This window comes from Benincasa hispida, chromosome 9 (genome assembly GCF_027475165.1).
Source record: "Benincasa hispida cultivar pf3 chromosome 9, pf3_genome.v1.1, whole genome shotgun sequence".
Classification (NCBI taxonomy): domain Eukaryota; kingdom Viridiplantae; phylum Streptophyta; class Magnoliopsida; order Cucurbitales; family Cucurbitaceae; genus Benincasa; species Benincasa hispida.
This window is the reverse complement of record NC_143486.1, coordinates 20,893,096-20,905,701: the sequence shown is the minus strand read 5'-3', so window position 1 is coordinate 20,905,701 and position 12,606 is coordinate 20,893,096. Positions and strand designations below refer to the sequence as shown.

General features: G+C 36.6%; 1 non-coding gene across 1 annotated transcript; it reads left to right on the top strand.

Moving 5' to 3' along the window:
* Nucleotides 1-11,358: 11,358 nt before the first annotated feature.
* On the top strand, nt 11,359-11,430 carry TRNAK-UUU (transfer RNA lysine (anticodon UUU)). Its single transcript has one exon. It is a non-coding gene; the product is annotated as a tRNA-Lys (tRNA).
* Nucleotides 11,431-12,606: the final 1,176 nt, after the last annotated feature.

Sequence of the window (12,606 nt, the reverse complement as noted above, 5' to 3'; positions counted from 1 at the left end):
ACTCTCCTTACCAAATATATTATGTGTCCATCTTAACCAATCAGCAGTGCGACAACCCTTCACAGTTCGCTCGTAAGTATAGCTGAGCCAATAACTATTATGCCCCTGTAGTTACATTTGTCTCTTTAAGTACCACTGATTCCTCTAATGAACAAAGGACCGCCCTCAAAGGCAGAAGGTTAAAAAACACTCAAGATTGAGGTCGTATCACCTATGGTCGTTTAGATGAGAAGCAAGTCTCTAGTATCAACGGCGTTATATACAGAGTCTAGTCATCTCGTGGTCCAGGTCTTATATAAACTCTTTGTATAGAACACCCCCGCTCCATGTTTCCACACGAATGGTCAGGATTAACCATCTGTAGTAGTTTACAATACTTGCAAACCTCTATAAAGTGGGTCGTATCCGTAGTGTCACAAGGATCAGGTATCCCACTTTAATCCTTATACTACAGACCGATTTAGGTTATCACTTAAGGCATGATCCACTTGTATATCACATATATATGCTTAAGTTCACATAAGATAACCAAGGAGCTTTGTTTATTGGATATGAGTATGCCAGAATTAAATAACATTTATTTTATTCATTGAACAATGTGTATCTTTACCAAACAATGAAACTTCGGAAGAATTAGGACACCAATTGCAACCATCTCCCATTGTCCTAATGACTCGGGAGACTAATGTACAATACAATATAAAACTGTACAATATATAATAAACTAGGGCATACCTCAGTATCACCTCCCACTTGCCCTAGACAAGATACCACATGTCCCACAGACCTAGACTTTCCAAGTGACCTTTTAAACACTTTAGCCGTGAGAGCCTTTGTAAAGGGATCAACAACGTTGTATCCCATAAGGATCAGATCCTTAGCTCCATATAGAAGAATGTAGACCCTCGTTCTCTGAAGATACTTAAGGAACGTCTTGACTGTCGTCCAGTGATCAAATCCTCCATTGCTTTCTTAAAAGACAACGGATCCTCGACCCCATCATTTGTAATGACGTTTCGGGCTTCAGTCAAACCCATGTAGCGATCTGGTGGGTTCATATCCCTCCCACTATGTCGAGGTAGTCTCAACTCTTGAGCTGGTTGACTAGACGTTCTGACCTCAACAACTCTTGTTGATCTGTTGGCCTGTTCAACAACTCTTGTTGAACTTGCAGTAGTCTCAGTCTCACTAGAGATCTCACGTAAAACGAGCTTACTTTGTGGCTTATGATCCCTCATGTGATCTTCTTCCAAGAAGATAACATTAGTGGAAACAAATACTTTGTTCTCACTCGAATCATAGTATCCTCCTCTCGTTTCTTTGGGGTAGCCTACAAAGAGGCAAACTTCAAACGCGATTCCAACTTCTTTGGGTTAGTTGCTAGCACATGTGTCGGATAGTCCCAAATCCTGAAGTGGCATAAACTACCTTTGTGGCCTCTCCATAACTCAAAAAGTGTTTCAGAAACACTTTTCGAGGGAACGTTGTTCAGGATATAACATGCAATCTGCACTGTATAACCCCAAAACGAGTCTGGAAGATGAGCATAACTCATCATAAACCAAACCATGTCCAACAAGGTCCTATTTCTCCTTTTTGATACACTATTCTGCTGAGGCGTACCAGGGGCCGAGAGTTGGGACGCAATCCCATGTTCTATCATATAGTTCTGGAATTGGAGGTCCATATACTCTCCACCACGATCAGATCGTAGTGTTTTTATCTTCTTACCTAACAAGTTTTCAATTTCAGCCTTATACTTCTTGAACTTGTCAAGGGCTTTAGACTTACATTGCATTAGGAAAAGATACCCAAATCTTGAATAATCATCTATGAAAGAGATGAAATATTCATACCCACCTCGAGCTCTAATATTCATCGGATCACAGAGGTCTGAATGTATAAGCTCCAAGGTTTCCTTGGCTCTGTAACTTTTTCAGTAAAAGGTCGTTTGGTCGTCTTGCCTTCGAGGCATGATTCACATACCGGCAAGAAGTTTTCTTCTAAACTCTTTAGAAGTCCACTTTGCACCAACTTCTCAATCCTATTGAGGTTGATGTGGCCTAACCTTAGATGCCAAAGATGGGCGTTGTCCTTTGGAGAAACCCTTGGTCTTTTAGCTGTTGTTGTCGTACTGAACATTTCAGTGTTAAACAAGGCTTTTATGACTAACGACCTTAGTATATATAAGTTATTTTCCATTGAACCATAACCAATCTCCATTTCATTCTTGAAAATAAACACTTTATTCTCAGAAAAGGAGACGATATAGCCTTGTTCAATGAGACAAGAAACTGAGATTAAGTTCCTCTTAATATGAGGAACTACAAAAATATTATCCAATAACAGATAACGTTTCTTGTCAACAAATAACTTCACCCTGCCTATAGCAACAGCTGAAACAACCTCACCAGTACTGACTTGAAGAGTCATCTCTCCCTGTGACAACGTTTGCCAGGAACTGAATCCTTGGTAAAAGGAACTGACATGATTGATAGAACCTGAATCGAGGATCCAGGAAGAATCATCATTCTCTACCAGACATGTCTCCAAGACCAATAAATCACATTTAATGTCTTGTCTCCTCTTTTGGAGAGTAGTGGGATAGAGGTCGTTTGTCACGAAATTCGTTTCACACGATTCTTTCCACTGTAAATAATCGATCATTTTTAAAAGCTTTAAATGGAAATATTAATGAGTTGCTAAAAATAAAAACACATTGACCTACGTTAGGTTTTAAGCAAATACCCGTTGTGAAACAAAACAACATCCAATAAAGTTTTAGCAAAACTAACATAACCCCGTGTGACATCTAGTTTCGCAATGACACTTTAAAGGTTTAGGACAAAAGCCGCCGAAGGGAGGTCAGTTATCCCTCCTCTGAATTGAGAAGTTCTTGACCAATCATTAATACCAGAACAACTCTTGTTCCTATAACGACAAGCCATCATTGATTTGGCCAAGAGATCATTAACTTACTTAACAATCTCCCATAAGTTTGACCTGCCATTTTAAGCCCTAGAGGTCCGTCCTAAAAGGCCAATCCGAAGGGAAAAAATCCGATTGGGGAAAAACCTAAAGCGACCCTATCCATTTCTGGAGTTCACTTTAATATTGACCAACTGCACAAAACCTATCTGAAGGGGGACGTGTTGAGACACACCCTTCACCCACTTACTATAAATACTCTCTTCGTCCACCTTGATATTGACTCATGCAAACATCATCCGAAGGGGGATGCATATTGGGCATTTCAAGGCCAAGCATGAATCTCACGTTGTGAACATACAGGGAGAAACGTGAGTGGAATCATAGAAATATCTGATGCGCCTCTTCCTCCCACTAAGTATTTTATAACCTAGTGTTTAATTTACTTAGAAAAAACACGGCTACGGATTTTAACTAAGTGACTTTTAGGTTTTTCCAAGAGTAACTTTTACATTTGATAGTTGAACAACTTTTGATCATCATCCATTAAACTCTTTAACGATGTCTCTGACCAAAACGGCACATGCTTATTGAAAATCTATCTAATTCACCTTTCCAGGTTGGTTCCCAGATAGAGGTGTTCGTCAACTTAAGAACCCTAACCTAGCCAGAACCCACCTTAGACAAAAGATCCCTTATAGATAGATTTACAACAAATTTAATCTTTTATTCAACCAATTTAGTCCTACTAAACTTATTTTAAAAGATTAATCTAGGTTACTAAACTCTTTAGAACCACTTGAACTTAGGTCTATCTCAATCTAATTTTAAAACCCTTTTAAAAACTTGAGTTCACCCTAAATCCGCATGCAACTCTGAATTATTGATTTTAGGTCTAATTTCCTTTATAACACTTATAAACGGAAACAACCATAATGCTAAGCTAACACATGTAAGGCATTCATAACACTTATAAACAGTATGAGTGTCATGCTCAATGCATTGCCCATTCATTGCTACTTCTTTTATATAACACTTATACAAAACCGCAATGAAACAAGCAAAACATGCTTCCATCCACCTTAGACTATAACATTTATAATAAAAGGATGATGCATGATAGTGCTCAATGCATGCAAAATATAACTCTTATATTTCATGATGCATGCGCATGCTTTCAAGTAATTTCTTCATGCAATATTATAACAATTATAATACATGATGCATGAGTGATTGCACAACCTAAGGTGGGTTTTTAACTATATGACAAACACTTTGGCATATAAGCACCATACATCACATGTATAAGCAATAAAAGTTAATGAGTTGGGTAAAATTGCATTAAAGCACAAAAAGAAAAGTAACTATTACAAAGACAAGGAATTTCCGGTTAAAACAGGCGAACCGGGTCTTGAACCGTTTGGGCAAAGCATTGCTTCTCCTACCATCGTGTACTAAGCACCCCGCGATCGTCTACACGATAAAACAAACACTTCGTTCTATCGCTTACCAACGCTCCAGAGTTAAATGATCGTTTAACATTTACTGTACGATCGTTTAGAAAAATCCAAACGATCGTTTAGTTATAACTACACGATCGTGTACCTTTACCAAGAGATGAAGCCTGAAGTACACGATCACTTAACACGCTCCGCACAGTGCCCGCCTTCCGTGATCGTCTAAGAAACTACGATGTCACGAATCACCATCGCCTAAGCGGTCGCTTAGCTAGCGCCTCCGTATCGCATATGCGCGATCGCATAGGTAGTAACTAAGCGATGAAGCTTGCTAACTACACGATCGTCTAGCACGCGCCTTCTACTAAACGACGAGCATCGCATGCTCCCACTGCGATTTCTATCTCCAGCGCTTACGCGATCGTGCAACCAACGCCACGCGATATGGTAAACGATTTACCCCATCACTTAGAATTAGCTAAACGATCGATTAGAAAATACTACACGATCGTCTAGAAAAAAAATCTAAACAATCGCTTAGTTAAATCCCAACGATCGTTTACCTGAGGCTACATGATCCGAACAACGCTTGATCTTCTTCTTCATTAAGAACTGTATCGCCATGCGCTGAAGCTTCATCACGAACGACTCGATGAACTTAAACTTTTCGAATTACAGACTCGATTGCAAAGTAAATTTCGCCCAAAAACACAGGGGCCCTTACAATTAACACTTTGTAATAGCAAAAATCTTTAACAAAAAGGCAATTTAAACCCGAAACGTTCATCAATTCATCCATAAATGCAGAAAACGGTTAACCACAAATGCAGAAACCCACCGTGACTGAAAAATGTGTTCATTTCAGATCTGTAATTTGGAGTATCAAAAAATCTGGCTCTGAAACCAATTGAAGGAAATCGGAATCGTGATTTCCATGAGCAGCGGAACAAGACTATTCCAAATTACAATCATGAATAAACTATGCATTTACAATCAACTTTAATACAAACGGTTATACAATTCATATAGATAAATTACAGCATGAATAACAAATGCATAAAGAAATCAAACTCTATGCACAATAGCAGAAGCGTCTCCACGCTCAGATGCGCACTCTGATCGCTCGAACAATAGCAACCACGAACGCTCGATCTACACGATTGCAACACCGCACGAACACAACACAAATACTTTGTGCTCGTCCTCAACGATCTCCTCGGTCACAAACTCATCCGCAACACGAACGCACTCCTCCGTAGCACCACGAATGACCTCCAGAAAACCTCGACCGTATCGAGTCGAGTCTGACACCACCAAAAAGGCGACCTTGGTATTCTCGGTGTGAGAATCCAGAGGGTGGTCTCTGTTCGGACTTGGTATGAGGCAGACGAATGGAGGAAACAACGATCGCGTACATGACTGGGTAAGTGGGAGATGGCGGAGACCTATTGTATAGGTCGATGCCCAATCGTTTAGATAAAGCTATGCGATCGTTTAGCCTATCATTTAGCTCGATCTATCAACTACAGACACTACACGATCGTTTACCTTGAGCCCGCGATCGTTTAGTAAATACTGCACGATCGTTTAGCTCGCCCAGCCGTCATTTAGTAAATCTTTATTTACTTGACGACTGCGTAAGTTTCTTTTGCGCGGAGAGAAAACTCAAAACCTTTTTCAAACTTTTGTAAAAACCTCATTTCAAAATAGGAAACCACTTTCCTTTTAAACTTACGGTTACCATGATCCAATAACCACTCACTACTTTGGTTATTTAAAAGAAATAGAATTAATTATCCAATAATTAATATAATTATAAATATAAATGATAACCAACTTATCATACTATATTTATAGCCTATAGTTTTAATATTTCATCTCATGAAACATATAAATTTCTTTTTCTATTCTAGGGTACTGAATGTAAATCTCATTTACATCAATCTTCCACTAGATGTATCTTATACATCATACCGATTATATCATATATAATCAAAATACCTCTTGTCAATTTGAACATTTCAAATTAACACCAAGAACTGATCCTCAACTGAATCCATTGAGCTACCAAGGGGACCTCATGGACCTATAGCTCGAAGCTCCAATGGTACGTGAATAACTGACTAAACTCTTTAGTCACGGGATCCACTATCCGTTAACTGCCAGGCACTCCACTAAAGATCGACAGCTGAACTCTCCTTACCACAGATATATTATGTGCCCATCTTAACCAATCAGTAGTGCGACAACCCTTCATAGATCGCTCATAAGTACAGCTGGGCCAATAACCGTTATGCCCCTGTAGTTACATTTGTCTCTTTAAGTACCATTGATTCCTCTAATGAACATAAGTCATAGTCCTACTATAACTGAGTCTTCTCTTCCAAAGAGAAGTTGTGGCCACTATGTTCAAGCCCCGGAATCAGCCCTTAAGGGAGCAATCTCTCTACTTATCCCTGCTTCGGGAAAGGAGTGAATTCCATCTTGTAGATTGAGTTCCCAGCTCCCAAATCAGACAAGTCCCCAAAAAGGTAGGCATGTTGAGTTGGAAATTTGGCCACTCTCACCCATACTAATCAAAGGACCGCCCTCAAAGGCAGAAGTTCCCAAAACACTCAGGTTTGAGGTCGTGTCACCTATGGTTGTTTAGGTAAGATGTAAGTCTCTAGTATCAACGGTGTTATATACAGAATTTAGTCATCTCGTGGTCCAGGTCTTATACAAACTCTTTGTAGGACACCTCCGCTCCACGACTCCACACGAATGGTCAGGATCAACCATCTATAGTAGTTTACAACACTTGCAAACCTCACAAAGCAGATCGTATCCATAGTGTCACTAGGATCAGGTATCCCACCTTAATCCTTATACTACAGACCGATTTAGGTTATCACTTAAGGCATGATCCATTTGTATATCACATATATATGCTTAAGTTCACATAAGATAACCAAAGAGCTTTGTTTATTGGATATGAGTAAATGCCAGAATTAAATAACATTTATTTTATTCATTGAACAATGTGTATCTTTACAAAACAACGAGACTTCAGAAGAATTAGGACACCAATCCCAACAACATGATCCACTTGTATGTCACCACATACATGCTTAAGTTACATACAGATAACCAGGAATTTTATTTTTATTGGTTTCTGGTAAAGGAATTTAAACAAACAACTAAACAAAATCAAGATGTGAAGTAAAATATCATATATTATACAACACAAGCGTTTGTACAAACTGTTTACAAACTACAGGACACGAGACTTTAGGGCATCAACCCCAACAAGCATATCCCCTCATTTTCAAAACTCGATAGCATATTTTCCCTATCTCTAAGGCTCAATGGTGTATTAGCCCCATTTTCAAGGCTCAATGGTGTATCTGCCTCATCTCCAAAGCTCGATGGCGTATCGAGCCTATTTTCAAAGCTCGATGACATATCTGCCTCATCTTCAAAGCTTGATGGCGTATCTGCCTCAACTTCAAAATTGGATCAAGGTTTGGTTCACATAGGGATGACCCCAGAAAGTTCTAAACGATCTTATTATGCCACTCCTTAAAAATGTTGGTGCAGTTTCGCTCCCTCCCCAAAATGTTGGTGCAACTTTGCTTTTTCTCTAAAATGTTGGTGCAGCTTTGCTCCCTCTGCAAAACATTGGTGCAGCTTTTCTCCCTCTGTAAAACATTGGTACAACTTTGCTCCCTCCTCAAAATGCCAGTGCAACTTTGCTTCCTCTCCAAAATGCTGGTGCAACTTTGCTCCTTCTCCAAAATATTAGTGTAGCTTTGTTCCCTCTCCAAGGGAAGATAATCCAACCCTCTCTAAGGACAATATAATCTGGCCCTCTCTAAGGGTGAGGTGATTCGACAGGGTTAAATGATCCGGCCCTCACTAACGCCAAGATGATCAGACCCTCTCCCGAGAAAGATGACCCGACCCTCCTTAGGGAAAGATAACCCGACCCTCACTAAGGGCAAGATGATTCGACCCTTTCTAAGGGTCAGGTGATTTTGTAGGGTCAGATGATCCGACCCTTACTAAAGACAAGATGATCCGACTTTCTCCAGAGGAAGATGACCTGGCCCTCTCCAGAGGAAGATGACTCGACCCTCTCCAGGGGAAGATGAACTTGGCCTTCTCTAAGGGCAAGATGGTCCGACCCTCTTTATGGGTAAGATGATTCTCCAAGGCAAGATGATGTGGCCTTCTCCAAGGGAAGATAGCTCGACCTCTCTAAGGGCAAGATTATTTGGTCTTTTCTAAGAGTGAGATGATTCAGTAAGGTCAGATGATTCAGCCCTCACTAACGGCAAGATGATCCGACCTCTCCCAGAAAAGATGACTTGACCCTCTTTAGGGAAAGATGACCCGACCTTCACTAAGGGCAAGATGATTCGACCCTTTCTAAGGGTGAGATGATTTGGTAGGCTCAGATGATCCGACCCTTTCTAGGGGAAGATGACCCGAACCTCTCCAGGAGAAGATGACCCGACCCTCACTAAGGACAAGATGATCTGACCCTCTCTAAGGGTGAAGTGATTCAATAGGGTCAGATGATTCGACCTTCTCTAGAGGAAGATGACCCGACTCTCTCTAAGAGCAAGATGATCCGGCCTTCTCTAAGGGTGAGGTGATTCGGTAGGGTCAGATATCTGGTCTCACTAAGGGCAAGATAATCCGACCATCTCTAGAGGAAGATGACCCGATCCTCTCTAGGGGTAAGATGATTGTCGATGATCTGACCATCACTAAGGGCAAGATGATCTGACTCTCTCTAGGGGAAGGGCAAGATGATTTTCCAGGGGAAGATGATCCGACCCTCTCCAAGGTCAAGATGATCTGGACCATTTTAAGGTCAAAATGATCTAGCTTATATGAATTATTCTTCCTTAAGATCAACAAAGGTGGCGGTCGCATATTGGACACCGTTGTAAAAAAATGAAAAAAAAAAGAGAGAGAGACCAAAGAAATAAAAATAAAAAAATAAAAAAAAATAGAAAAATAGAAAAAGAATGTAAAGAAGAAAAAAACAAACAAATAAAATTTATTTAGAAAAAAGGGAAAATGTGTGAAAAAAAAGAAAGAAAAAAATGAGGAAGAAAAAAGAGGGAAAAAGAAAAGAAAGGAAAAAAGAAAGAAAAAAGACTGAAGATGAAAAAAAAGAGAGAAAAGTGAAGGAAAAAGAAATTTTTTTTTTAAGAAAAAAAAAAAAAAAAAAAGAAGATGAAGTCCAGCGTAAGCTAGAATACTGTGATGAAGAAAATTAGAAAAAATAAGAGAGCCAAATATTGATTTTAAGTCAATTTTGAATGAATGGAAAAGCCACAAAAATGAAAGAAGGTTTTTGCTTATGAAAATCAAAGAGATGAAGGAATCTATCACTTTGCGTTTTGCAAACGAGTCACAAAGGGAGTGTAAAGCATGATTTGGCCAATTTATAGCATAGATCCACATCACTCCACTGCTAAATCTAATCCAATCTATAAAAAATCAACTACATTTGACAATTTAACTTGAAAGCTATCGATAGAGTTGTTTTTTTTTTTTTTGTTACTTTAAAAGATTTATCTATATTTCGTTCTTATCTCATATCAATTTTCTCTATTCAAATTATATTATTATCTTAAATTAAAATTTGAGATATTCCAAAATTTATCTCAAATTCATACCATCCGAATAAAATCTCAAATTAAAATTTGAGATTAAATTGAGAATAAAATCACAAATTAAAAATTGATTATATTCCAAATTTTATCTCAAATTCAAATCTAAGTTTAGATTTTATGCTCAATCCAAATCAAAATCGGAAAACATCTCAAATTAAAATTTGGTCATATTCCAAAATTTATCCAAAATTCTAATTAAAGTTATATACTAAACTCATAATTTGAAGGGACATGGGTTGAATGAGAAATTTTGGGTAATCACAAATTACCACGTCATTTCTCAAATTAATGATGAAATACAAATCATCAAATTTGGGACCAATTAGAAGATGACATGTGGCCCAAATTGAAGTTGGAGATATAAATTGGCGAGTTTCGATGATGCCAAATTGAAGTTTGGGCTAAAGTTAAATTGGACCCAAGAATATGCTTGATTTGACCTAAGTGCTAAATTAGGTTGAAATCCAATTAATTGAGCCCAAAGGCCAGGTCCATAAACCAATCAAACCCAAACCCACCTGAAAACTCTAGGAGTTCATTTTTTGGGGTCAGAAATTTTAGATCCAAGAAAGCCTAAAAAGAATTCTTTACAATCATATATAGAAACATTCTTCCAAGACTCCAAGCTCAAGAACATCCACACGCTTTGACTCCAAGAAGATCATCAAGCCCAATGGCCGATCATTCAAGAAGATCATCATGCTCAAAGGTCAATCATTTAAGAAGATCAACTAGCTTAAACATTATAGTTTATTTGAAAGCATCAAAAGATCATGTATTAGAGATTGTACTCGTTATACTAAATACAAAAACCAAGTTCAACTCTACGAAACAAGTTTCTCCAAAAATCTCGTACAAACAAACCCAACCCAACCATAAAACATTTGGATTAGGTTGGTTCGGGATAATTAGGTCATTTTTTTATATATTTACTCTAAAAATAAGTAATATATTAATATGTAAAAATTGTATTTAATTATTTTCATATATTGAATTAGGATTATCAATTGAATTTCAATATTATAAAAATTTTATTCCAAAGTGTTAAAAAAATATTGTTAGGAATTGCGGAGAATAAATTAACCAAAACAATAGAAAAAATAAAAGAAAATGAAAATAAATATATGTGAAAATAGTTATATCGTAAGTAAAAAAAACATACTTTCAAAAATTAATAATAAGTTTGGGTCGATTAGATTATTTTATGTGAATTCATGAATCAACTCAATTCATAAATTTTTATTTATTCAATCCCAATCCAAATAAATCGATAAATTGATGTAAACCATATGTATCAACAAGCCGTCTTAGCTCAGTGGTAGAGCGCGTGGCTTTTAACCACGTGGTCGTGGGTTCGATCCCCACAGACGGCGCACTCCTTATTTTATGAAACATTTTATTGATTTTTCAAACTCGATTTTTCTTTCATTTATATCTAAAACTTTCGGAGCTGGGCCGGAGGCCCGGATGGGCCGGCCCAATTAAAGGAACAAACAACACGAACGAGAAAAAGGGATTTTTGCATAAAAAAAACCATTTTAGGTCCTATATCTTAAAAATGGCTTTAAATTTGAATTTTTTCAAGGATAAATTTACCTTTTTTTATTATTTTTATTTTCGATTTTTATATATATTTTCCTATTTTCAAAATTTTCTTAATAATTGAGACAAAAAACTGCATTTATTATGGAGAGAAAAAATATATTTATTTATTGAGATTTTTGCTTTTATTTAATTTAATTGGAGAGAGAAAATACATTTAATGATTTTTTTTCTATTTTCAATTGTTTCACTTTTTTCTGCGAATTCATGGTTATTTAAAATATACCTCAGAATATATGAAATATACCACGATATATAAATCCAATGTTTGACATAAATCACATATAATGCATTTCTTATGGAGAGAGAAAATGTATTTATTATGATTTTTTTCTTTTTTTTGATTGTATAGATAAAATGCATTTATATATTTTTTCCATTATCATTTGGAGAGAGAAAATGATATTTAATATGGTTTTATTTTCCATTTTATTTTTCATGTTGGTTGTTGTTATCATGTGAAATATTTAATTGTTTGTTCACTTATACATGTAATATATTCCGTTGTTTATTTATACATATCAATTTATTGGGTTTTTATACGGATTAATGATTATTTTAAATATACCTTAGAACATTTTGAGAGATTCATGATTGTTTTACATATACCTTAGAACATTTTGTTAGGTATTTGAAAATATCCTAATCGATATATAAAATATACTACAGTTTATAAATTAATGATTCACTCAATGCTTGACATAAATCACAGTATAGATCAATATATGAAATATACTATAGTATATAAATCACCGTAAATCTTTACACTACAATATATATATCATAATACAATAAGTCTAAATAATAAAAAAAAATACTCATTTATATCAAATAAACGAATAAATATATCACGGTATATACCAAATTTTCTACAAAGGTTAAAAAAGAGTAAATATATATCATAATATATATAAAAAATAGGAAAAAAATAAAGTTCATCTTCATAT